This window comes from Crinia signifera, chromosome 1, assembly GCF_055691185.1.
Source record: "Crinia signifera chromosome 1, ASM5569118v1, whole genome shotgun sequence".
NCBI lineage: Eukaryota > Metazoa > Chordata > Amphibia > Anura > Myobatrachidae > Crinia > Crinia signifera.
Window position 1 is genome coordinate 439744199 of NC_139217.1, and position 22991 is coordinate 439767189.

Genomic DNA, 22991 nt, shown 5'->3' on the forward strand with positions numbered 1-22991 from the left:
CTCTTAGCCCTGCCCATGCGCCCCTTAAGCTGCGCCATTAGCTTACACTCTGTGTTCTGCTCTGATCTCTACTGCTGTGTGCTGGCTGCATATGCTTCCTTGTTTTTACTTTGCTTGTGCCTTGTAGTGTGCTTTGCATATACAACCAGTAGAGGTCGCTGCAGGACCCACACTCACTTGCGTTGCCAAGGAGGCCTCCAGCTGTTGCATGCCGACTGCTTGAATGACAACACAATATGCAAATCCGTGTGCTCTGAGAATGATTTGCACTAGTTGTGGGTATAGTTTGGAAGGATGCGTCAGGAATAGGCACTTTACCACCTCAATGTTAATAGATGTGGCCTCCCTGCGGTATTTTGTCCCCAGGTGGGAGTCGCTTGTGCTGCCTCAGGTAAATCTCCTTCAGCCAAAGGGGGTGTGCCCGAGCTGCGGCCCTCCTGAGCCCTAGTCCAACTCATACTTACCTGGCAGGGGAGATACCATGATCACGAAGGTGGTTCTCCCAGGGCGAGGCTCATCCATTGCACTCCGGGTGTGTTGACCCCTGCGATTTCCCCAAATGCGGGAAACTCGACTGCATAATTTGTGGTAGTGGGGGACTGCGTTCGCGCTTTCCCCTGATCAGCTCTGGTAAATGTCAGCCCTTTGTACCTAGTACCTCCATTAGGCTTGCTTTCCTTCCTTCCTTCCTTCCTTCCATCCTTTCATCACTCTTAGCCCTGCCCACGCGCCCCTTAAGCTGCGCCATTAGCTTACACTCTGTGTTCTGCTCTGATCTCTACTGCTGTGTGCTGGCTGCATATGCTTCCTTGTTTTTACTTTGCTTGTGCCTTGTAGTGTGCTTTGCATATACAACCAGTAGAGGTCGCTGCAGGACCCACACTCACTTGCGTTGCCAAGGAGGCCTCCAGCTGTTGCATGCCGACTGCTTGAATGACAACACAATATGCAAATCCGTGTGCTCTGGGAATGATTTGCACTAGTTGTGGGTATAGTTTGGGGGGATGCGTCAGGAATAGGCACTTTTCCACTTTACCACCTCAATGTTAATAGATGTGGCTTCCCTGCGGTATTTTGTCCCCAGGTGGGAGTCGCTTGTGCTGCCTCAGGTAAATCTCCTTCAGCCAAAGGGGGTGTGCCCGAGCTGCGGCCCTCCTGAGCCCTAGTCCAACTCATACTTACCTGGCAGGGGAGATACCATGATCACAAAGGTGGTTCTCCCAGGGCGAGGCTCATCCATTGCACTCCGGGTGTGTTGACCCCTGCGATTTCCCCAAATGCGGGAAACTCGACTGCATAATTTGTGGTAGTGGGGGACTGTGTTAGCGCTTTCCCCTGATCAGCTCTGGTAAAAATCAGCCCTTTGTACCTAGTACCTCCATTAGGCTTGCTTTCCTTCCTTCCATCCTTTCATCACTCTTAGCCCTGCCCACACGCCCCTTAAGCTGCGCCATTAGCTTACACTCTGTGTTCTGCTCTGATCTCTACTGCTGTGTGCTGGCTGCATATGCTTCCTTGTTTTTACTTTGCTTGTGCCTTGTAGTGTGCTTTGCATATACAACCAGTAGAGGTCGCTGCAGGACCCACACTCACTTGCGTTGCCAAGGAGGCCTCCAGCTGTTGCATGCCGACTGCTTGAATGACAACACAATATGCAAATCCGTGTGCTCTGGGAATGATTTGCACTAGTTGTGGGTATAGTTTGGGGGGATGCGTCAGGAATAGGCACTTTACCACCTCAATGTTAATAGATGTGGCCTCCTTGCGGTATTTTGTCCCCAGGTGGGAGTCGCTTGTGCTGCCTCAGGTAAATCTCCTTCAGCCAAAGGGGGTGTGCCCGAGCTGCGGCCCTCCTGAGCCCTAGTCCAACTCATACTTACCTGGCAGGGGAGATACCATGATCACGAAGGTGGTTCTCCCAGGGCGAGGCTCATCCATTGCACTCCGGGTGTGTTGACCCCTGCGATTTCCCCAAATGCGGGAAACTCGACTGCATAATTTGTGGTAGTGGGGGACTGCGTTCGCGCTTTCCCCTGATCAGCTCTGGTAAATGTCAGCCCTTTGTACCTAGTACCTCCATTAGGCTTGCTTTCCTTCCTTCCATCCTTTCATCACTCTTAGCCCTGCCCATGCGCCCCTTAAGCTGCGCCATTAGCTTACACTCTGTGTTCTGCTCTGATCTCTACTGCTGTGTGCTGGCTGCATATGCTTCCTTGTTTTTACTTTGCTTGTGCCTTGTAGTGTGCTTTGCATATACAACCAGTAGAGGTTGCTGCAGGACCCACACTCACTTGCGTTGCCAAGGAGGCCTCCAGCTGTTGCATGCCGACTGCTTGAATGACAACACAATATGCAAATCCGTGTGCTCTGGGAATGATTTGCACTAGTTGTGGGTATAGTTTGGGGGGATGCGTCAGGAATAGGCACCTTTCCACTTTACCACCTCAATGTTAATAGATGTGGCTTCCCTGCGGTATTTTGTCCCCAGGTGGGAGTCGCTTGTGCTGCCTCAGGTAAATCTCCTTCAGCCAAAGGGGGTGTGCCCGAGCTGCGGCCCTCCTGAGCCCTAGTCCAACTCATACTTACCTGGCAGGGGAGATACCATGATCACGAAGGTGGTTCTCCCAGGGCGAGGCTCATCCATTGCACTCCGGGTGTGTTGACCCCTGCGATTTCCCCAAATGCGGGAAACTCGACTGCATAATTTGTGGTAGTGGGGGACTGCGTTCGCGCTTTCCCCTGATCAGCTCTGGTAAAAGTCAGCCCTTTGTACCTAGTACCTCCATTAGGCTTGCTTTCCTTCCTTCCATCCTTTCATCACTCTTAGCCCTGCCCACGCGCCCCTTAAGCTGCGCCATTAGCTTACACTCTGTGTTCTGCTCTGATCTCTACTGCTGTGTGCTGGCTGCATATGCTTCCTTGTTTTTACTTTGCTTGTGCCTTGTAGTGTGCTTTGCATATACAACCAGTAGAGGTCGCTGCAGGACCCACACTCACTTGCGTTGCCAAGGAGGCCTCCAGCTGTTGCATGCCGACTGCTTGAATGACAACACAATATGCAAATCCGTGTGCTCTGGGAATGATTTGCACTAGTTGTGGGTATAGTTTGGGAGGATGCGTCAGGAATAGGCACTTTACCACCTCAATGTTAATAGATGTGGCCTCCCTGCGGTATTTTGTCCCCAGGTGGGAGTCGCTTGTGCTGCCTCAGGTAAATCTCCTTCAGCAAAAGGGGGTGTGCCCGAGCTGCGGCCCTCCTGAGCCCTAGTCCAACTCATACTTACCTGGCAGGGGAGATACCATGATCACGAAGGTGGTTCTCCCAGGGTGAGGCTCATCCATTGCACTCCGGGTGTGTTGACCCCTGCGATTTCCCCAAATGCGGGAAACTCGACTGCATAATTTGTGGTAGTGGGGGACTGTGTTCGCGCTTTCCCCTGATCAGCTCTGGTAAAAGTCAGCCCTTTGTACCTAGTACCTCCATTAGGCTTGCTTTCCTTCCTTCCATCCTTTCATCACTCTTAGCCCTGCCCACGCGCCCCTTAAGCTGCGCCATTAGCTTACACTCTGTGTTCTGCTCTGATCTCTACTGCTGTGTGCTGGCTGCATATGCTTCCTTGTTTTTACTTTGCTTGTGCCTTGTAGTGTGCTTTGCATATACAACCAGTAGAGGTCGCTGCAGGACCCACACTCACTTGCGTTGCCAAGGAGGCCTCCAGCTGTTGCATGCCGACTGCTTGAATGACAACACAATATGCAAATCTGTGTGCTCTGAGAATGATTTGCACTAGTTGTGGGTATAGTTTGGAAGGATGCGTCAGGAATAGGCACTTTACCACCTCAATGTTAATAGATGTGGCCTCCCTGCGGTATTTTGTCCCCAGGTGGGAGTCGCTTGTGCTGCCTCAGGTAAATCTCCTTCAGCCAAAGGGGGTGTGCCCGAGCTGCGGCCCTCCTGAGCCCTAGTCCAACTCATACTTACCTGGCAGGGGAGATACCATGATCACGAAGGTGGTTCTCCCAGGGCGAGGCTCATCCATTGCACTCCGGGTGTGTTGACCCCTGCGATTTCCCCAAATGCGGGAAACTCGACTGCATAATTTGTGGTAGTGGGGGACTGCGTACGCGCTTTCCCCTGATCAGCTCTGGTAAAAGTCAGCCCTTTGTACCTAGTACCTCCATTAGGCTTGCTTTCCATCCTTTCATCACTCTTAGCCCTGCCCACGCGCCCCTTAAGCTGCGCCATTAGCTTACACTCTGTGTTCTGCTCTGATCTCTACTGCTGTGTGCTGGCTGCATATGCTTCCTTGTTTTTACTTTGCTTGTGCCTTGTAGTGTGCTTTGCATATACAACCAGTAGAGGTCGCTGCAGGACCCACACTCACTTGCGTTGCCAAGGAGGCCTCCAGCTGTTGCATGCCGACTGCTTGAATGACAACACAATATGCAAATCCGTGTGCTCTGGGAATGATTTGCACTAGTTGTGGGTATAGTTTGGGGGGATGCGTCAGGAATAGGCACTTTACCACCTCAATGTTAATAGATGTGGCCTCCTTGCGGTATTTTGTCCCCAGGTGGGAGTCGCTTGTGCTGCCTCAGGTAAATCTCCTTCAGCCAAAGGGGGTGTGCCCGAGCTGCGGCCCTCCTGAGCCCTAGTCCAACTCATACTTACCTGGCAGGGGAGATACCATAATTACGAAGGTGGGTCTCCCAGGGCGAGGCTCATCCATTGCACTCCGGGTGTGTTGACCCCTGCGATTTCCCCAAATGCGGGAAACTCAACTGCATAATTTGTGGTAGTGGGGGACTGCGTTCGCGCTTTCCCCTGATCAGCTATGGTAAAAGTCAGCCCTTTGTACCTAGTACCTCCATTAGGCTTGCTTTCCTTCCTTCCATCCTTTCATCACTCTTAGCCCTGCCCACGCGCCCCTTAAGCTGCGCCATTAGCTTACACTCTGTGTTCTGCTCTGATCTCTACTGCTGTGTGCTGGCTGCATATGCTTCCTTGTTTTTACTTTGCTTGTGCCTTGTAGTGTGCTTTGCATATACAACCAGTAGAGGTCGCTGCAGGACCCACACTCACTTGCGTTGCCAAGGAGGCCTCCAGCTGTTGCATGCCGACTGCTTGAATGACAACACAATATGCAAATCCGTGTGCTCTGGGAATGATTTGCACTAGTTGTGGGTATAGTTTGGGGGGATGCGTCAGGAATAGGCACTTTTCCACTTTACCACCTCAATGTTAATAGATGTGGCCTCCCTGCGGTATTTTGTCCCCAGGTGGGAGTCGCTTGTGCTGCCTCAGGTAAATCTCCTTCAGCCAAAGGGGGTGTGCCCGAGCTGCGGCCCTCCTGAGCCCTAGTCCAACTCATACTTACCTGGCAGGGGAGATACCATGATCACGAAGGTGGTTCTCCCAGGGCGAGGCTCATCCATTGCACTCCGGGTGTGTTGACCCCTGCGATTTCCCCAAATGCGGGAAACTCGACTGCATAATTTGTGGTAGTGGGGGACTGCGTTCGCGCTTTCCCCTGATCAGCTCTGGTAAAAGTCAGCCCTTTGTACCTAGTACCTCCATTAGGCTTGCTTTCCTTCCTTCCATCCTTTCATCACTCTTAGCCCTGCCCACGCGCCCCTTAAGCTGCGCCATTAGCTTACATTCTGTGTTCTGCTCTGATCTCTACTGCTGTGTGCTGGCTGCATATGCTTCCTTGTTTTTACTTTGCTTGTGCCTTGTAGTGTGCTTTGCATATACAACCAGTAGAGGTCGCTGCAGGACCCACACTCACTTGCGTTGCCAAGGAGGCCTCCAGCTGTTGCATGCCGACTGCTTGAATGACAACACAATATGCAAATCCGTGTGCTCTGAGAATGATTTGCACTAGTTGTGGGTATAGTTTGGAAGGATGCGTCAGGAATAGGCACTTTACCACCTCAATGTTAATAGATGTGGCCTCCCTGCGGTATTTTGTCCCCAGGTGGGAGTCGCTTGTGCTGCCTCAGGTAAATCTCCTTCAGCCAAAGGGGGTGTGCCTGAGCTGCGGCCCTCCTGAGCCCTAGTCCAACTCATACTTACCTGGCAGGGGAGATACCATGATCACGAAGGTGGTTCTCCCAGGGCGAGGCTCATCCATTGCACTCCGGGTGTGTTGACCCCTGCGATTTCCCCAAATGCGGGAAACTCGACTGCATAATTTGTGGTAGTGGGGGACTGCGTTCTCGCTTTCCCCTGATCAGCTCTGGTAAAAGTCAGCCCTTTGTACCTAGTACCTCCATTAGGCTTGCTTTCCTTCCTTCCTTCCATCCTTTCATCACTCTTAGCCCTGCCCACGCGCCCCTTAAGCTGCGCCATTAGCTTACACTCTGTGTTCTGCTCTGATCTCTACTGCTGTGTGCTGGCTGCATATGCTTCCTTGTTTTTACTTTGCTTGTGCCTTGTAGTGTGCTTTGCATATACAACCAGTAGAGGTCGCTGCAGGACCCACACTCACTTGCGTTGCCAAGGAGGCCTCCAGCTGTTGCATGCCGACTGCTTGAATGACAACACAATATGCAAATCCGTGTGCTCTGAGAATGATTTGCACTAGTTGTGGGTATAGTTTGGAAGGATGCGTCAGGAATAGGCACTTTACCACCTCAATGTTAATAGATGTGGCCTCCCTGCGGTATTTTGTCCCCAGGTGGGAGTCGCTTGTGCTGCCTCAGGTAAATCTCCTTCAGCCAAAGGGGGTGTGCCCGAGCTGCGGCCCTCCTGAGCCGTAGTCCAACACATACTTACCTGGCAGGGGAGATACCATGATCACGAAGGTGGTTCTCCCAGGGCGAGGCTCATCCATTGCACTCCGGGTGTGTTGACCCCTGCGATTTCCCCAAATGCGGGAAACTCGACTGCATAATTTGTGGTAGTGGGGGACTGCGTTCGCGCTTTCCCCTGATCAGCTCTGGTAAAAGTCAGCCCTTTGTACCTAGTACCTCCATTAGGCTTGCTTTCCTTCCTTCCATCCTTTCATCACTCTTAGCCCTGCCCATGCGCCCCTTAAGCTGCGCCATTAGCTTACACTCTGTGTTCTGCTCTGATCTCTACTGCTGTGTGCTGGCTGCATATGCTTCCTTGTTTTTAATTTGCTTGTGCCTTGTAGTGTGCTTTGCATATACAACCAGTAGAGGTCGCTGCAGGACCCACACTCACTTGCGTTGCCAAGGAGGCCTCCAGCTGTTGCATGCCGACTGCTTGAATGACAACACAATATGCAAATCCGTGTGCTCTGGGAATGATTTGCACTAGTTGTGGGTATAGTTTGGGGGGATGCGTCAGGAATAGGCACTTTTCCACTTTACCACCTCAATGTTAATAGATGTGGCTTCCCTGCGGTATTTTGTCCCCAGGTGGGAGTCGCTTGTGCTGCCTCAGGTAAATCTCCTTCAGCCAAAGGGGGTGTGCCCGAGCTGCGGCCCTCCTGAGCCCTAGTCCAACTCATACTTACCTGGCAGGGGAGATACCATGATCACCAAGGTGGTTCTCCCAGGGCGAGGCTCATCCATTGCACTCCGGGTGTGTTGACCCCTGCGATTTCCCCAAATGCGGGAAACTCGACTGCATAATTTGTGGTAGTGGGGGACTGCGTTCGCGCTTTCCCCTGATCAGCTCTGGTAAAAGTCAGCCCTTTGTACCTAGTACCTCCATTAGTCTTGCTTTCCTTCCTTCCTTCCATCCTTTCATCACTCTTAGCCCTGCCCACGCGCCCCTTAAGCTGCGCCATTAGCTTACACTCTGTGTTCTGCTCTGATCTCTACTGCTGTGTGCTGGCTGCATATGCTTCCTTGTTTTTACTTTGCTTGTGCCTTGTAGTGTGCTTTGCATATACAACCAGTAGAGGTCGCTGCAGGACCCACACTCACTTGCGTTGCCAAGGAGGCCTCCAGCTGTTGCATGCCGACTGCTTGAATGACAACACAATATGCAAATCCGTGTGCTCTGAGAATGATTTGCACTAGTTGTGGGTATAGTTTGGAAGGATGCGTCAGGAATAGGCACTTTACCACCTCAATGTTAATAGATGTGGCCTCCCTGCGGTATTTTGTCCCCAGGTGGGAGTCGCTTGTGCTGCCTCAGGTAAATCTCCTTCAGCCAAAGGGGGTGTGCCTGAGCTGCGGCCCTCCTGAGCCCTAGTCCAACTCATACTTACCTGGCAGGGGAGATACCATGATCACGAAGGTGGTTCTCCCAGGGCGAGGCTCATCCATTGCACTCCGGGTGTGTTGACCCCTGCGATTTCCCCAAATGCGGGAAACTCGACTGCATAATTTGTGGTAGTGGGGGACTGCGTTCTCGCTTTCCCCTGATCAGCTCTGGTAAAAGTCAGCCCTTTGTACCTAGTACCTCCATTAGGCTTGCTTTCCTTCCTTCCATCCTTTCATCACTCTTAGCCCTGCCCACGCGCCCCTTAAGCTGCGCCATTAGCTTACACTCTGTGTTCTGCTCTGATCTCTACTGCTGTGTGCTGGCTGCATATGCTTCCTTGTTTTTACTTTGCTTGTGCCTTGTAGTGTGCTTTGCATATACAACCAGTAGAGGTCGCTGCAGGACCCACACTCACTTGCGTTGCCAAGGAGGCCTCCAGCTGTTGCATGCCGACTGCTTGAATGACAACACAATATGCAAATCCGTGTGCTCTGGGAATGATTTGCACTAGTTGTGGGTATAGTTTGGGGGGATGCGTCAGGAATAGGCACTTTACCACCTCAATGTTAATAGATGTGGCCTCCTTGCGGTATTTTGTCCCCAGGTGGGAGTCGCTTGTGCTGCCTCAGGTAAATCTCCTTCAGCCAAAGGGGGTGTGCCCGAGCTGCGGCCCTCCTGAGCCCTAGTCCAACTCATACTTACCTGGCAGGGGAGATACCATGATCACGAAGGTGGTTCTCCCAGGGCGAGGCTCATCCATTGCACTCTGGGTGTGTTGACCCCTGCGATTTCCCCAAATGCGGGAAACTCGACTGCATAATTTGTGGTAGTGGGGGACTGCGTTCGCGCTTTCCCCTGATCAGCTCTGGTAAAAGTCAGCCCTTTGTACCTAGTACCTCCATTAGGCTTGCTTTCCTTCCTTCCATCCTTTCATCACTCTTAGCCCTGCCCACGCGCCCCTTAAGCTGCGCCATTAGCTTACACTCTGTGTTCTGCTCTGATCTCTACTGCTGTGTGCTGGCTGCATATGCTTCCTTGTTTTTACTTTGCTTGTGCCTTGTAGTGTGCTTTGCATATACAACCAGTAGAGGTCGCTGCAGGACCCACACTCACTTGCGTTGCCAAGGAGGCCTCCAGCTGTTGCATGCCGACTGCTTGAATGACAACACAATATGCAAATCCGTGTGCTCTGGGAATGATTTGCACTAGTTGTGGGTATAGTTTGGGGGGATGCGTCAGGAATAGGCACTTTTCCACTTTACCACCTCAATGTTAATAGATGTGGCTTCCCTGCGGTATTTTGTCCCCAGGTGGGAGTCGCTTGTGCTGCCTCAGGTAAATCTCCTTCAGCCAAAGGGGGTGTGCCCGAGCTGCGGCCCTCCTGAGCCCTAGTCCAACTCATACTTACCTGGCAGGGGAGATACCATGATCACGAAGGTGGTTCTCCCAGGGCGAGGCTCATCCATTGCACTCTGGGTGTGCTGACCCCTGCGATTTCCCCAAATGCGGGAAACTCGACTGCATAATTTGTGGTAGTGGGGGACTGCGTTCGCGCTTTCCCCTGATCAGCTCTGGTAAAAGTCAGCCCTTTGTACCTAGTACCTCCATTAGGCTTGCTTTCCTTCCTTTCATCACTCTTAGCCCTGCCCACGCGCCCCTTAAGCTGCGCCATTAGCTTACACTCTGTGTTCTGCTCTGATCTCTACTGCTGTGTGCTGGCTGCATATGCTTCCTTGTTTTTACTTTGCTTGTGCCTTGTAGTGTGCTTTGCATATACAACCAGTAGAGGTCGCTGCAGGACCCACACTCACTTGCGTTGCCAAGGAGGCCTCCAGCTGTTGCATGCCGACTGCTTGAATGACAACACAATATGCAAATCCGTGTGCTCTGGGAATGATTTGCACTAGTTGTGGGTATAGTTTGGGGGGATGCGTCAGGAATAGGCACTTTACCACCTCAATGTTAATAGATGTGGCCTCCTTGCGGTATTTTGTCCCCAGGTGGGAGTCGCTTGTGCTGCCTCAGGTAAATCTCCTTCAGCCAAAGGGGGTGTGCCCGAGCTGCGGCCCTCCTGAGCCCTAGTCCAACTCATACTTACCTGGCAGGGGAGATACCATGATCACGAAGGTGGTTCTCCCAGGGCGAGGCTCATCCATTGCACTCCGGGTGTGTTGACCCCTGCGATTTCCCCAAATGCGGGAAACTCGACTGCATAATTTGTGGTAGTGGGGGACTGCGTTCGCGCTTTCCCCTGATCAGCTCTGGTAAAAGTCAGCCCTTTGTACCTAGTACCTCCATTAGGCTTGCTTTCCATCCTTTCATCACTCTTAGCCCTGCCCACGCGCCCCTTAAGCTGCGCCATTAGCTTACACTCTGTGTTCTGCTCTGATCTCTACTGCTGTGTGCTGGCTGCATATGCTTCCTTGTTTTTACTTTGCTTGTGCCTTGTAGTGTGCTTTGCATATACAACCAGTAGAGGTCGCTGCAGGACCCACACTCACTTGCGTTGCCAAGGAGGCCTCCAGCTGTTGCATGCCGACTGCTTGAATGACAACACAATATGCAAATCCGTGTGCTCTGGGAATGATTTGCACTAGTTGTGGGTATAGTTTGGGGGGATGCGTCAGGAATAGGCACTTTTCCACTTTACCACCTCAATGTTAATAGATGTGGCCTCCCTGCGGTATTTTGTCCCCAGGTGGGAGTCGCTTGTGCTGCCTCAGGTAAATCTCCTTCAGCCAAAGGGGGTGTGCCCGAGCTGCGGCCCTCCTGAGCCCTAGTCCAACTCATACTTACCTGGCAGGGGAGATACCATGATCACGAAGGTGGTTCTCCCAGGGCGAGGCTCATCCATTGCACTCCGGGTGTGTTGACCCCTGCGATTTCCCCAAATGCGGGAAACTCGACTGCATAATTTGTGGTAGTGGGGGACTGCGTTCGCGCTTTCCCCTGATCAGCTCTGGTAAAAGTCAGCCCTTTGTACCTAGTACCTCCATTAGGCTTGCTTTCCTTCCTTCCTTCCATCCTTTCATCACTCTTAGCCCTGCCCACGCGCCCCTTAAGCTGCGCCATTAGCTTACACTCTGTGTTCTGCTCTGATCTCTACTGCTGTGTGCTGGCTGCATATGCTTCCTTGTTTTTACTTTGCTTGTGCCTTGTAGTGTGCTTTGCATATACAACCAGTAGAGGTCGCTGCAGGACCCACACTCACTTGCGTTGCCAAGGAGGCCTCCAGCTGTTGCATGCCGACTGCTTGAATGACAACACAATATGCAAATCCGTGTGCTCTGGGAATGATTTGCACTAGTTGTGGGTATAGTTTGGGGGGATGCGTCAGGAATAGGCACTTTACCACCTCAATGTTAATAGATGTGGCCTCCTTGCGGTATTTTGTCCCCAGGTGGGAGTCGCTTGTGCTGCCTCAGGTAAATCTCCTTCAGCCAAAGGGGGTGTGCCCGAGCTGCGGCCCTCCTGAGCCCTAGTCCAACTCATACTTACCTGGCAGGCGAGATACCATGATCACGAAGGTGGTTCTCCCAGGGCGAGGCTCATCCATTGCACTCTGGGTGTGTTGACCCCTGCGATTTCCCCAAATGCGGGAAACTCGACTGCATAATTTGTGGTAGTGGGGGACTGCGTTCGCGCTTTCCCCTGATCAGCTCTGGTAAAAGTCAGCCCTTTGTACCTAGTACCTCCATTAGGCTTGCTTTCCTTCCTTCCTTTCATCCTTTCATCACTCTTAGCCCTGCCCACGCGCCCCTTAAGCTGCGCCATTAGCTTACACTCTGTGTTCTGCTCTGATCTCTACTGCTGTGTGCTGGCTGCATATGCTTCCTTGTTTTTACTTTGCTTGTGCCTTGTAGTGTGCTTTGCATATACAACCAGTAGAGGTCGCTGCAGGACCCACACTCACTTGCGTTGCCAAGGAGGCCTCCAGCTGTTGCATGCCGACTGCTTGAATGACAACACAATATGCAAATCCGTGTGCTCTGGGAATGATTTGCACTAGTTGTGGGTATAGTTTGGGGGGATGCGTCAGGAATAGGCACTTTACCACCTCAATGTTAATAGATGTGGCCTCCTTGCGGTATTTTGTCCCCAGGTGGGAGTCGCTTGTGCTGCCTCAGGTAAATCTCCTTCAGCCAAAGGGGGTGTGCCCGAGCTGCGGCCCTCCTGAGCCCTAGTCCAACTCATACTTACCTGGCAGGGGAGATACCATGATCACGAAGGTGGTTCTCCCAGGGCGAGGCTCATCCATTGCACTCCGGGTGTGTTGACCCCTGCGATTTCCCCAAATGCAGGAAACTCGACTGCATAATTTGTGGTAGTGGGGGACTGCGTTCGCGCTTTCCCCTGATCAGCTCTGGTAAATGTCAGCCCTTTGTACCTAGTACCTCCATTAGGCTTGCTTTCCTTCCTTCCATTCTTTCATCACTCTTAGCCCTGCCCATGCGCCCCTTAAGCTGCGCCATTAGCTTACACTCTGTGTTCTGCTCTGATCTCTACTGCTGTGTGCTGGCTGCATATGCTTCCTTGTTTTTACTTTGCTTGTGCCTTGTAGTGTGCTTTGCATATACAACCAGTAGAGGTCGCTGCAGGACCCACACTCACTTGCGTTGCCAAGGAGGCCTCCAGCTGTTGCATGCCGACTGCTTGAATGACAACACAATATGCAAATCCGTGTGCTCTGGGAATGATTTGCACTAGTTGTGGGTATAGTTTGGGGGGATGCGTCAGGAATAGGCACTTTACCACCTCAATGTTAATAGATGTGGCCTCCTTGCGGTATTTTGTCCCCAGGTGGGAGTCGCTTGTGCTGCCTCAGGTAAATCTCCTTCAGCCAAAGGGGGTGTGCCCGAGCTGCGGCCCTCCTGAGCCCTAGTCCAACTCATACTTACCTGGCAGGGGAGATACCATGATCACGAAGGTGGTTCTCCCAGGGCGAGGCTCATCCATTGCACTCTGGGTGTGTTGACCCCTGCGATTTCCCCAAATGCGGGAAACTCGACTGCATAATTTGTGGTAGTGGGGGACTGCGTTCGCGCTTTCCCCTGATCAGCTCTGGTAAAAGTCAGCCCTTTGTACCTAGTACCTCCATTAGGCTTGCTTTCCTTCCTTCCATCCTTTCATCACTCTTAGCCCTGCCCACGCGCCCCTTAAGCTGCGCCATTAGCTTACACTCTGTGTTCTGCTCTGATCTCTACTGCTGTGTGCTGGCTGCATATGCTTCCTTGTTTTTACTTTGCTTGTGCCTTGTAGTGTGCTTTGCATATACAACCAGTAGAGGTCGCTGCAGGACCCACACTCACTTGCGTTGCCAAGGAGGCCTCCAGCTGTTGCATGCCGACTGCTTGAATGACAACACAATATGCAAATCCGTGTGCTCTGGGAATGATTTGCACTAGTTGTGGGTATAGTTTGAGGGGATGCGTCAGGAATAGGCACTTTTCCACTTTACCACCTCAATGTTAATAGATGTGGCTTCCCTGCGGTATTTTGTCCCCAGGTGGGAGTCGCTTGTGCTGCCTCAGGTAAATCTCCTTCAGCCAAAGGGGGTGTGCCCGAGCTGCGGCCCTCCTGAGCCCTAGTCCAACTCATACTTACCTGGCAGGGGAGATACCATGATCACGAAGGTGGTTCTCCCAGGGCGAGGCTCATCCATTGCACTCCGGGTGTGTTGACCCCTGCGATTTCCCCAAATGCGGGAAACTCGACTGCATAATTTGTGGTAGTGGGGGACTGCGTTCGCGCTTTCCCCTGATCAGCTCTGGTAAAAGTCAGCCCTTTGTACCTAGTACCTCCATTAGGCTTGCTTTCCATCCTTTCATCACTCTTAGCCCTGCCCACGCGCCCCTTAAGCTGCGCCATTAGCTTACACTCTGTGTTCTGCTCTGATCTCTACTGCTGTGTGCTGGCTGCATATGCTTCCTTGTTTTTACTTTGCTTGTGCCTTGTAGTGTGCTTTGCATATACAACCAGTAGAGGTCGCTGCAGGACCCACACTCACTTGCGTTGCCAAGGAGGCCTCCAGCTGTTGCATGCCGACTGCTTGAATGACAACACAATATGCAAATCCGTGTGCTCTGGGAATGATTTGCACTAGTTGTGGGTATAGTTTGGGGGGATGCGTCAGGAATAGGCACTTTACCACCTCAATGTTAATAGATGTGGCCTCCTTGCGGTATTTTGTCCCCAGGTGGGAGTCGCTTGTGCTGCCTCAGGTAAATCTCCTTCAGCCAAAGGGGGTGTGCCCGAGCTGCGGCCCTCCTGAGCCCTAGTCCAACTCATACTTACCTGGCAGGGGAGATACCATGATCACGAAGGTGGTTCTCCCAGGGCGAGGCTCATCCATTGCACTCTGGGTGTGTTGACCCCTGCGATTTCCCCAAATGCGGGAAACTCGACTGCATAATTTGTGGTAGTGGGGGACTGCGTTCGCGCTTTCCCCTGATCAGCTCTGGTAAAAGTCAGCCCTTTGTACCTAGTACCTCCATTAGGCTTGCTTTCCTTCCTTCCATCCTTTCATCACTCTTAGCCCTGCCCACGCGCCCCTTAAGCTGCGCCATTAGCTTACACTCTGTGTTCTGCTCTGATCTCTACTGCTGTGTGCTGGCTGCATATGCTTCCTTGTTTTTACTTTGCTTGTGCCTTGTAGTGTGCTTTGCATATACAACCAGTAGAGGTCGCTGCAGGACCCACACTCACTTGCGTTGCCAAGGAGGCCTCCAGCTGTTGCATGCCGACTGCTTGAATGACAACACAATATGCAAATCCGTGTGCTCTGAGAATGATTTGCACTAGTTGTGGGTATAGTTTGGAAGGATGCGTCAGGAATAGGCACTTTACCACCTCAATGTTAATAGATGTGGCCTCCCTGCGGTATTTTGTCCCCAGGTGGGAGTCGCTTGTGCTGCCTCAGGTAAATCTCCTTCAGCCAAAGGGGGTGTGCCCGAGCTGCGGCCCTCCTGAGCCCTAGTCCAACTCATACTTACCTGGCAGGGGAGATACCATGATCACGAAGGTGGTTCTCCCAGGGCGAGGCTCATCCATTGCACTCCGGGTGTGTTGACCCCTGCGATTTCCCCAAATGCGGGAAACTCGACTGCATAATTTGTGGTAGTGGGGGACTGCGTTCGCGCTTTCCCCTGATCAGCTCTGGTAAAAGTCAGCCCTTTGTACCTAGTAGCTCCATTAGGCTTGCTTTCCTTCCTTCCATCCTTTCATCACTCTTAGCCCTGCCCACACGCCCCTTAAGCTGCGCCATTAGCTTACACTCTGTGTTCTGCTCTGATCTCTACTGCTGTGTGCTGGCTGCATATGCTTCCTTGTTTTTACTTTGCTTGTGCCTTGTAGTGTGCTTTGCATATACAACCAGTAGAGGTCGCTGCAGGACCCACACTCACTTGCGTTGCCAAGGAGGCCTCCAGCTGTTGCATGCCGACTGCTTGAATGACAACACAATATGCAAATCCGTGTGCTCTGGGAATGATTTGCACTAGTTGTGGGTATAGTTTGGGAGGATGCGTCAGGAATAGGCACTTTACCACCTCAATGTTAATAGATGTGGCCTCCCTGCGGTATTTTGTCCCCAGGTGGGAGTCGCTTGTGCTGCCTCAGGTAAATCTCCTTCAGCCAAAGGGGGTGTGCCCGAGCTGCGGCCCTCCTGAGCCCTAGTCCAACTCATACTTACCTGGCAGGGGAGATACCATGATCACGAAGGTGGTTCTCCCAGGGCGAGGCTCATCCATTGCACTCCGGGTGTGTTGACCCCTGCGATTTCCCCAAATGCGGGAAACTCGACTGCATAATTTGTGGTAGTGGGGGACTGCGTTCGCGCTTTCCCCTGATCAGCTCTGGTAAAAGTCAGCCCTTTGTACCTAGTACCTCCATTAGGCTTGCTTTCCTTCCTTCCATCCTTTCATCACTCTTAGCCCTGCCCACGCGCCCCTTAAGCTGCGCCATTAGCTTACACTCTGTGTTCTGCTCTGATCTCTACTGCTGTGTGCTGGCTGCATATGCTTCCTTGTTTTTACTTTGCTTGTGCCTTGTAGTGTGCTTTGCATATACAACCAGTAGAGGTCGCTGCAGGACCCACACTCACTTGCGTTGCCAAGGAGGCCTCCAGCTGTTGCATGCCGACTGCTTGAATGACAACACAATATGCAAATCTGTGTGCTCTGAGAATGATTTGCACTAGTTGTGGGTATAGTTTGGAAGGATGCGTCAGGAATAGGCACTTTACCACCTCAATGTTAATAGATGTGGCCTCCCTGCGGTATTTTGTCCCCAGGTGGGAGTCGCTTGTGCTGCCTCAGGTAAATCTCCTTCAGCCAAAGGGGGTGTGCCCGAGCTGCGGCCCTCCTGAGCCCTAGTCCAACTCATACTTACCTGGCAGGGGAGATACCATGATCACAAAGGTGGTTCTCCCAGGGCGAGGCTCATCCATTGCACTCCGGGTGTGTTGACCCCTGCGATTTCCCCAAATGCGGGAAACTCGACTGCATAATTTGTGGTAGTGGGGGACTGCGTACGCGCTTTCCCCTGATCAGCTCTGGTAAAAGTCAGCCCTTTGTACCTAGTACCTCCATTAGGCTTGCTTTCCATCCTTTCATCACTCTTAGCCCTGCCCACGTGCCCCTTAAGCTGCGCCATTAGCTTACACTCTGTGTTCTGCTCTGATCTCTACTGCTGTGTGCTGGCTGCATATGCTTCCTTGTTTTTACTTTGCTTGTGCCTTGTAGTGTGCTTTGCATATACAACCAGTAGAGGTCGCTGCAGGACCCACACTCACTTGCGTTGCCAAGGAGGCCTCCAGCTGTTGCATGCCGACTGCTTGAATGACAACACAATATGCAAATCCGTGTGCTCTGGGAATGATTTGCACTAGTTGTGGGTATAGTTTGGGGGGATGCGTCAGGAATAGGCACTTTACCACCTCAATGTTAATAGATGTGGCCTCCTTGCGGTATTTTGTCCCCAGGTGGGAGTCGCTTGTGCTGCCTCAGGTAAATCTCCTTCAGCCAAAGGGGGTGTGCCCGAGCTGCGGCCCTCCTGAGCCCTAGTCCAACTCATACTTACCTGGCAGGGGAGATACCATGATCTAGGGATGGACATCGGAAGCCAACCATCAAATGATGGCAGTGCTTCCACCATTGAAACTTTCGATGCGATGGTAACTAACCATCAAATCAAAAGTATTCGATGGTGAAAACTAGTTATATGACTAGTGCATGCGCAAAAGCCTGTATTGCCATTTGTAAGCTAGTAATTGAGTTTGGTGGCAGGGCCCAGGCTCTGAGCAACATATTACTTTATCATTGGACATTGTGTGTATAATATACATATATAATATTCACACAATGCCCAATGATGAAGTAGTATAATAATTTTGTACACATTATTAACACTTTAACAGCAAGTAATCAAAATGTAATAAAATTAGATAAATTGTAAACTAACTCGTTTTAGGTTTCACTATTTTTCCAGATAGGAAAATGTCTATTTATTAAGGCAAGTGTAACTACACACACACACAAATAAGGGAGATGACGGTATAGTGGTCATCACATCATTTATATGGTGAGATAAATATTGCAATGAGCAGGGCCGGCTCTACCATTAGGCAGCTGCCTAGGGTGCCAGGATCTGTGGGGGCACCACTAATAATGCTACACACTAGGCGATTCTAGCTTCCATCGTCAGCTATATGGTCGCTCAGTGACCATATTGCCGGTGATACCTAGCGACCTTCGCCGTGTGTGCGCTCCCACCGCAGCCCAGCGACGGTCGCAGGAACTTGCTAGAATCGCTGGTCCCCAGTACAAAACTGATAAACAGCAATTCAGTCGCTGAGCGACCAATCGCTAGCGACAAGGTCACGTAATATCGGACCCGACCAGGTGCTTAGACCGGCAGGCAGCCACCCGTTCCTCCTGGCGGTGAGGCGGGTGGGAAGCAGGGATGCATGCAATCTATCACAACGGATCGAATGCGTTCCTGCCGCCGGGAAGGTCCCTGCAGCCTGCAGGCTGTCCTGTGTCCGTACACTGCTGCGAGACGTCACAGCAGTGTATGGGCACCTTTATCTTGGTTCATTCCACTGGTACCCCAGGACTGTGTATATTGTTCCTCACTATATTCACAGAAACAGACAATCTCTGACCAACACTTCACTGATGATCATATAGTGTTTGCTGCCTGGTAATACTAATGCAGTATATTAATGAGTGTTGTATGTGACTGACATTCACAAATATCTGTAGCTAGTTGTATTGTGTACTTATTATTATTGTAGCTTGCCTGAGCTGGTATAACATTCAGTGACGTCTCCTCCTCTGAATCCTCCAGAGCTCAGTGTGTCTGTGAAATTTGCTGCTGTTTGAGTGACTGGTGCTGCAGGGTGAGGTTTGTGCTCTGATTGGCTCTCTGAGTCAGGGAGAGCCAATCAGAACTAGCAGTGGGCCCTGTTGCCTAGCAGCTACAGCAACCATAGAGAGGGAGAGGGAGGGAAGCAGAGAGAAAGTCAGACAGCCTCCAACGAACCTAGGAAGTTTCCCTGACACAGACACAGCAGCCAGGGGAGGCATAGCTTTTGGGAATTACAAAAAATAAGCCACCATCGGTACACCATCGAATGATTAGCATTCGATGGTGATAAACATCGGAAGGTCACCATTAAATGGTAAAAACACTAACATCGAAAGAAAAACATCGATGTTTCCGAAACATCGACCATCGATGTCCATCCCTACCATGATCACGAAGGTGGTTCTCCCAGGGCGAGGCTCATCCATTGCACTCCGGGTGTGTTGACCCCTGCGATTTCCCCAAATGCGGGAAACTCCACTGCATAATTTGTGGTAGTGGGGGACTGCGTTCGCGCTTTCCCCTGATCAGCTCTGGTAAAAGTCAGCCCTTTGTACCTAGTACCTCCATTAGGCTTGCTTTCCATCCTTTCATCACTCTTAGCCCTGCCCACGCGCCCCTTAAGCTGCGCCATTAGCTTACACTCTGTGTTCTGCTCTGATCTCTACTGCTGTGTGCTGGCTGCATATGCTTCCTTGTAGTGTGCTTTGCATATACAACCAGTAGAGGTCGCTGCAGGACCCACACTCACTTGCGTTGCCAAGGAGGCCTCCAGCTGTTGCATGCCGACTGCTTGAATGACAACACAATATGCAAATCCGTGTGCTCTGGGAATGATTTGCACTAGTTGTGGGTATAGTTTGGGGGGATGCGTCAGGAATAGGCACTTTACCACCTCAATGTTAATAGATGTGGCCTCCTTGCGGTATTTTGTCCCCAGGTGGGAGTCGCTTGTGCTGCCTCAGGTAAATCTCCTTCAGCCAAAGGGGGTGTGCCCGAGCTGCGGCCCTCCTGAGCCATAGTCCAACTCATACTTACCTGGCAGGGGAGATACCATGATCACGAAGGTGGTTCTCCCAGGGCGAGGCTCATCCATTGCACTCCGGGTGTGTTGACCCCTGCGATTTCCCCAAATGCGGGAAACTCGACTGCATAATTTGTGGTAGTGGGGGACTGCGTTCGCGCTTTCCCCTGATCAGCTCTGGTAAAAGTCAGCCCTTTGTACCTAGTACCTCCATTAGGCTTGCTTTCCTTCCTTCCATCCTTTCATCACTCTTAGCCCTGCCCACGCGCCCCTTAAGCTGCGCCATTAGCTTACACTCTGTGTTCTGCTCTGATCTCTACTGCTGTGTGCTGGCTGCATATGCTTCCTTGTTTTTACTTTGCTTGTGCCTTGTAGTGTGCTTTGCATATACAACCAGTAGAGGTCGCTGCAGGACCCACACTCACTTGCGTTGCCAAGGAGGCCTCCAGCTGTTGCATGCCGACTGCTTGAATGACAACACAATATGCAAATCCGTGTGCTCTGGGAATGATTTGCACTAGTTGTGGGTATAGTTTGGGGGGATGCGTCAGGAATAGGCACTTTACCACCTCAATGTTAATAGATGTGGCCTCCTTGCGGTATTTTGTCCCCAGGTGGGAGTCGCTTGTGCTGCCTCAGGTAAATCTCCTTCAGCCAAAGGGGGTGTGCCCGAGCTGCGGCCCTCCTGAGCCCTAGTCCAACACATACTTACCTGGCAGGGGAGATACCATGATCACGAAGGTGGTTCTCCCAGGGCGAGGCTCATCCATTGCACTCCGGGTGTGTTGACCTCTGCGATTTCCCCAAATGCGGGAAACTCGACTGCATAATTTGTGGTAGTGGGGGACTGCGTTCGCGCTTTCCCCTGATCAGCTCTGGTAAAAGTCAGCCCTTTGTACCTAGTACCTCCATTAGGCTTGCTTTCCATCCTTTCATCACTCTTAGCCCTGCCCACGCGCCCCTTAAGCTGCGCCATTAGCTTACACTCTGTGTTCTGCTCTGATCTCTACTGCTGTGTGCTGGCTGCATATGCTTCCTTGTTTTTACTTTGCTTGTGCCTTGTAGTGTGCTTTGCATATACAACCAGTAGAGGTCGCTGCAGGACCCACACTCACTTGCGTTGCCAAGGAGGCCTCCAGCTGTTGCATGCCGACTGCTTGAATGACAACACAATATGCAAATCCGTGTGCTCTGGGAATGATTTGCACTAGTTGTGGGTATAGTTTGGGGGGATGCGTCAGGAATAGGCACTTTACCACCTCAATGTTAATAGATGTGGCCTCCTTGCGGTATTTTGTCCCCAGGTGGGAGTCGCTTGTGCTGCCTCAGGTAAATCTCCTTCAGCCAAAGGGGGTGTGCCCGAGCTGCGGCCCTCCTGAGCCCTAGTCCAACTCATACTTACCTGGCAGGGGAGATACCATGATCACGAAGGTGGTTCTCCCAGGGCGAGGCTCATCCATTGCACTCCGGGTGTGTTGACCCCTGCGATTTCCCCAAATGCGGGAAACTCGACTGCATAATTTGTGGTAGTGGGGGGCTGCGTTCGCGCTTTCCCCTGATCAGCTCTGGTAAAAGTCAGCCCTTTGTACCTAGTACCTCCATTAGGCTTGCTTTCCTTCCTTCCTTCCATCCTTTCATCACTCTTAGCCCTGCCCACGCGCCCCTTAAGCTGCGCCATTAGCTTACACTCTGTGTTCTGCTCTGATCTCTACTGCTGTGTGCTGGCTGCATATGCTTCCTTGTTTTTACTTTGCTTGTGCCTTGTAGTGTGCTTTGCATATACAACCAGTAGAGGTCGCTGCAGGACCCACACTCACTTGCGTTGCCAAGGAGGCCTCCAGCTGTTGCATGCCGACTGCTTGAATGACAACACAATATGCAAATCCGTGTGCTCTGGGAATGATTTGCACTAGTTGTGGGTATAGTTTGGGGGGATGCGTCAGGAATAGGCACTTTACCACCTCAATGTTAATAGATGTGGCCTCCTTGCGGTATTTTGTCCCCAGGTGGGAGTCGCTTGTGCTGCCTCAGGTAAATCTCCTTCAGCCAAAGGGGGTGTGCCCGAGCTGCGGCCTTCCTGAGCCCTAGTCCAACACATACTTACCTGGCAGGGGAGATACCATGATCACGAAGGTGGTTCTCCCAGGGCGAGGCTCATCCATTGCACTCCGGGTGTGTTGACCCCTGCGATTTCCCCAAATGCGGGAAACTCAACTGCATAATTTGTGGTAGTGGGAGACTGCGTTCGCGCTTTCCCCTGATCAGCTCTGGTAAAAGTCAGCCCTTTGTACCTAGTACCTCCATTAGGCTTGCTTTCCTTCCTTCCATCCTTTCATCACTCTTAGCCCTGCCCATGCGCCCCTTAAGCTGCGCCATTAGCTTACACTCTGTGTTCTGCTCTGATCTCTACTGCTGTGTGTTGGCTGCATATGCTTCCTTGTTTTTACTTTGCTTGTGCCTTGTAGTGTGCTTTGCATATACAACCAGTAGAGGTCGCTGCAGGACCCACACTCACTTGCGTTGCCAAGGAGGCCTCCAGCTGTTGCATGCCGACTGCTTGAATGACAACACAATATGCAAATCCGTGTGCTCTGGGAATGATTTGCACTAGTTGTGGGTATAGTTTGGGGGGATGCGTCAGGAATAGGCACTTTACCACCTCAATGTTAATAGATGTGGCCTCCTTGCGGTATTTTGTCCCCAGGTGGGAGTCGCTTGTGCTGCCTCAGGTAAATCTCCTTCAGCCAAAGGGGGTGTGCCCGAGCTGCGGCCCTCCTGAGCCCTAGTCCAACTCATACTTACCTGGCAGGGGAGATACCATGATCACGAAGGTGGTTCTCCCAGGGCGAGGCTCATCCATTGCACTCCGGGTGTGTTGACCCCTGCGATTTCCCCAAATGCGGGAAACTCGACTGCATAATTTGTGGTAGTGGGGGACTGCGTTCGCGCTTTCCCCTGATCAGCTCTGGTAAAAGTCAGCCCTTTGTACCTAGTACCTCCATTAGGCTTGCTTTCCTTCCTTCCATCCTTTCATCACTCTTAGCCCTGCCCACGCGCCCCTTAAGCTGCGCCATTAGCTTACACTCTGTGTTCTGCTCTGATCTCTACTGCTGTGTGCTGGCTGCATATGCTTCCTTGTTTTTACTTTGCTTGTGCCTTGTAGTGTGCTTTGCATATACAACCAGTAGAGGTCGCTGCAGGACCCACACTCACTTGCGTTGCCAAGGAGGCCTCCAGCTGTTGCATGCCGACTGCTTGAATGACAACACAATATGCAAATCCGTGTGCTCTGGGAATGATTTGCACTAGTTGTGGGTATAGTTTGGGAGGATGCGTCAGGAATAGGCACTTTACCACCTCAATGTTAATAGATGTGGCCTCCCTGCGGTATTTTGTCCCCAGGTGGGAGTCGCTTGTGCT

The 22991-nt window shown here is 51.8% G+C and overlaps 30 non-coding genes across 30 annotated transcripts; all 30 read left to right on the top strand.

Moving 5' to 3' along the window:
* The first annotated feature begins 456 nt into the window (after positions 1-456).
* On the top strand, positions 457-620 carry LOC146041992 (U1 spliceosomal RNA). Its single transcript, XR_014463702.1, has one exon. It is a non-coding gene; the product is annotated as a U1 spliceosomal RNA (small nuclear RNA).
* Positions 621-1174: 554 nt separating this feature from the next.
* Positions 1175-1338, top strand: LOC146043854 (U1 spliceosomal RNA). The gene has a single exon (XR_014464783.1). It is a non-coding gene; the product is annotated as a U1 spliceosomal RNA (small nuclear RNA).
* A 534-nt stretch (positions 1339-1872) lies between these two features.
* LOC146041997 (U1 spliceosomal RNA) lies at positions 1873-2036 on the top strand. The gene has a single exon (XR_014463704.1). It is a non-coding gene; the product is annotated as a U1 spliceosomal RNA (small nuclear RNA).
* Positions 2037-2578: 542 nt separating this feature from the next.
* LOC146042005 (U1 spliceosomal RNA) lies at positions 2579-2742 on the top strand. The gene has a single exon (XR_014463707.1). It is a non-coding gene; the product is annotated as a U1 spliceosomal RNA (small nuclear RNA).
* Positions 2743-3276: 534 nt separating this feature from the next.
* On the top strand, positions 3277-3440 carry LOC146042653 (U1 spliceosomal RNA). Its single transcript, XR_014463962.1, has one exon. It is a non-coding gene; the product is annotated as a U1 spliceosomal RNA (small nuclear RNA).
* A 534-nt stretch (positions 3441-3974) lies between these two features.
* LOC146042693 (U1 spliceosomal RNA) lies at positions 3975-4138 on the top strand. The gene has a single exon (XR_014463978.1). It is a non-coding gene; the product is annotated as a U1 spliceosomal RNA (small nuclear RNA).
* A 526-nt stretch (positions 4139-4664) lies between these two features.
* LOC146044910 (U1 spliceosomal RNA) lies at positions 4665-4828 on the top strand. Its single transcript, XR_014465347.1, has one exon. It is a non-coding gene; the product is annotated as a U1 spliceosomal RNA (small nuclear RNA).
* A 542-nt stretch (positions 4829-5370) lies between these two features.
* LOC146042008 (U1 spliceosomal RNA) lies at positions 5371-5534 on the top strand. Its single transcript, XR_014463710.1, has one exon. It is a non-coding gene; the product is annotated as a U1 spliceosomal RNA (small nuclear RNA).
* Positions 5535-6068: 534 nt separating this feature from the next.
* Positions 6069-6232, top strand: LOC146042839 (U1 spliceosomal RNA). Its single transcript, XR_014464034.1, has one exon. It is a non-coding gene; the product is annotated as a U1 spliceosomal RNA (small nuclear RNA).
* Positions 6233-6770: 538 nt separating this feature from the next.
* LOC146042011 (U1 spliceosomal RNA) lies at positions 6771-6934 on the top strand. Its single transcript, XR_014463711.1, has one exon. It is a non-coding gene; the product is annotated as a U1 spliceosomal RNA (small nuclear RNA).
* Positions 6935-7476: 542 nt separating this feature from the next.
* LOC146042611 (U1 spliceosomal RNA) lies at positions 7477-7640 on the top strand. Its single transcript, XR_014463944.1, has one exon. It is a non-coding gene; the product is annotated as a U1 spliceosomal RNA (small nuclear RNA).
* Positions 7641-8178: 538 nt separating this feature from the next.
* On the top strand, positions 8179-8342 carry LOC146042844 (U1 spliceosomal RNA). The gene has a single exon (XR_014464038.1). It is a non-coding gene; the product is annotated as a U1 spliceosomal RNA (small nuclear RNA).
* A 534-nt stretch (positions 8343-8876) lies between these two features.
* Positions 8877-9040, top strand: LOC146042461 (U1 spliceosomal RNA). Its single transcript, XR_014463880.1, has one exon. It is a non-coding gene; the product is annotated as a U1 spliceosomal RNA (small nuclear RNA).
* A 542-nt stretch (positions 9041-9582) lies between these two features.
* LOC146041594 (U1 spliceosomal RNA) lies at positions 9583-9746 on the top strand. Its single transcript, XR_014463512.1, has one exon. It is a non-coding gene; the product is annotated as a U1 spliceosomal RNA (small nuclear RNA).
* A 526-nt stretch (positions 9747-10272) lies between these two features.
* LOC146042012 (U1 spliceosomal RNA) lies at positions 10273-10436 on the top strand. Its single transcript, XR_014463712.1, has one exon. It is a non-coding gene; the product is annotated as a U1 spliceosomal RNA (small nuclear RNA).
* Positions 10437-10970: 534 nt separating this feature from the next.
* LOC146042026 (U1 spliceosomal RNA) lies at positions 10971-11134 on the top strand. The gene has a single exon (XR_014463715.1). It is a non-coding gene; the product is annotated as a U1 spliceosomal RNA (small nuclear RNA).
* Positions 11135-11672: 538 nt separating this feature from the next.
* On the top strand, positions 11673-11836 carry LOC146044030 (U1 spliceosomal RNA). Its single transcript, XR_014464814.1, has one exon. It is a non-coding gene; the product is annotated as a U1 spliceosomal RNA (small nuclear RNA).
* A 538-nt stretch (positions 11837-12374) lies between these two features.
* LOC146043821 (U1 spliceosomal RNA) lies at positions 12375-12538 on the top strand. Its single transcript, XR_014464777.1, has one exon. It is a non-coding gene; the product is annotated as a U1 spliceosomal RNA (small nuclear RNA).
* Positions 12539-13072: 534 nt separating this feature from the next.
* Positions 13073-13236, top strand: LOC146042474 (U1 spliceosomal RNA). The gene has a single exon (XR_014463885.1). It is a non-coding gene; the product is annotated as a U1 spliceosomal RNA (small nuclear RNA).
* A 542-nt stretch (positions 13237-13778) lies between these two features.
* On the top strand, positions 13779-13942 carry LOC146042033 (U1 spliceosomal RNA). Its single transcript, XR_014463716.1, has one exon. It is a non-coding gene; the product is annotated as a U1 spliceosomal RNA (small nuclear RNA).
* A 526-nt stretch (positions 13943-14468) lies between these two features.
* Positions 14469-14632, top strand: LOC146042479 (U1 spliceosomal RNA). The gene has a single exon (XR_014463886.1). It is a non-coding gene; the product is annotated as a U1 spliceosomal RNA (small nuclear RNA).
* Positions 14633-15166: 534 nt separating this feature from the next.
* Positions 15167-15330, top strand: LOC146042041 (U1 spliceosomal RNA). Its single transcript, XR_014463717.1, has one exon. It is a non-coding gene; the product is annotated as a U1 spliceosomal RNA (small nuclear RNA).
* A 534-nt stretch (positions 15331-15864) lies between these two features.
* LOC146042047 (U1 spliceosomal RNA) lies at positions 15865-16028 on the top strand. The gene has a single exon (XR_014463719.1). It is a non-coding gene; the product is annotated as a U1 spliceosomal RNA (small nuclear RNA).
* Positions 16029-16562: 534 nt separating this feature from the next.
* LOC146043335 (U1 spliceosomal RNA) lies at positions 16563-16726 on the top strand. The gene has a single exon (XR_014464334.1). It is a non-coding gene; the product is annotated as a U1 spliceosomal RNA (small nuclear RNA).
* Positions 16727-18906: 2180 nt separating this feature from the next.
* LOC146044983 (U1 spliceosomal RNA) lies at positions 18907-19073 on the top strand. The gene has a single exon (XR_014465362.1). It is a non-coding gene; the product is annotated as a U1 spliceosomal RNA (small nuclear RNA).
* Positions 19074-19577: 504 nt separating this feature from the next.
* Positions 19578-19741, top strand: LOC146042054 (U1 spliceosomal RNA). The gene has a single exon (XR_014463724.1). It is a non-coding gene; the product is annotated as a U1 spliceosomal RNA (small nuclear RNA).
* A 534-nt stretch (positions 19742-20275) lies between these two features.
* LOC146042747 (U1 spliceosomal RNA) lies at positions 20276-20439 on the top strand. The gene has a single exon (XR_014464001.1). It is a non-coding gene; the product is annotated as a U1 spliceosomal RNA (small nuclear RNA).
* A 526-nt stretch (positions 20440-20965) lies between these two features.
* LOC146042555 (U1 spliceosomal RNA) lies at positions 20966-21129 on the top strand. The gene has a single exon (XR_014463915.1). It is a non-coding gene; the product is annotated as a U1 spliceosomal RNA (small nuclear RNA).
* A 538-nt stretch (positions 21130-21667) lies between these two features.
* Positions 21668-21831, top strand: LOC146044712 (U1 spliceosomal RNA). Its single transcript, XR_014465154.1, has one exon. It is a non-coding gene; the product is annotated as a U1 spliceosomal RNA (small nuclear RNA).
* A 534-nt stretch (positions 21832-22365) lies between these two features.
* On the top strand, positions 22366-22529 carry LOC146042064 (U1 spliceosomal RNA). Its single transcript, XR_014463727.1, has one exon. It is a non-coding gene; the product is annotated as a U1 spliceosomal RNA (small nuclear RNA).
* The last annotated feature ends 462 nt before the right edge of the window (positions 22530-22991 follow it).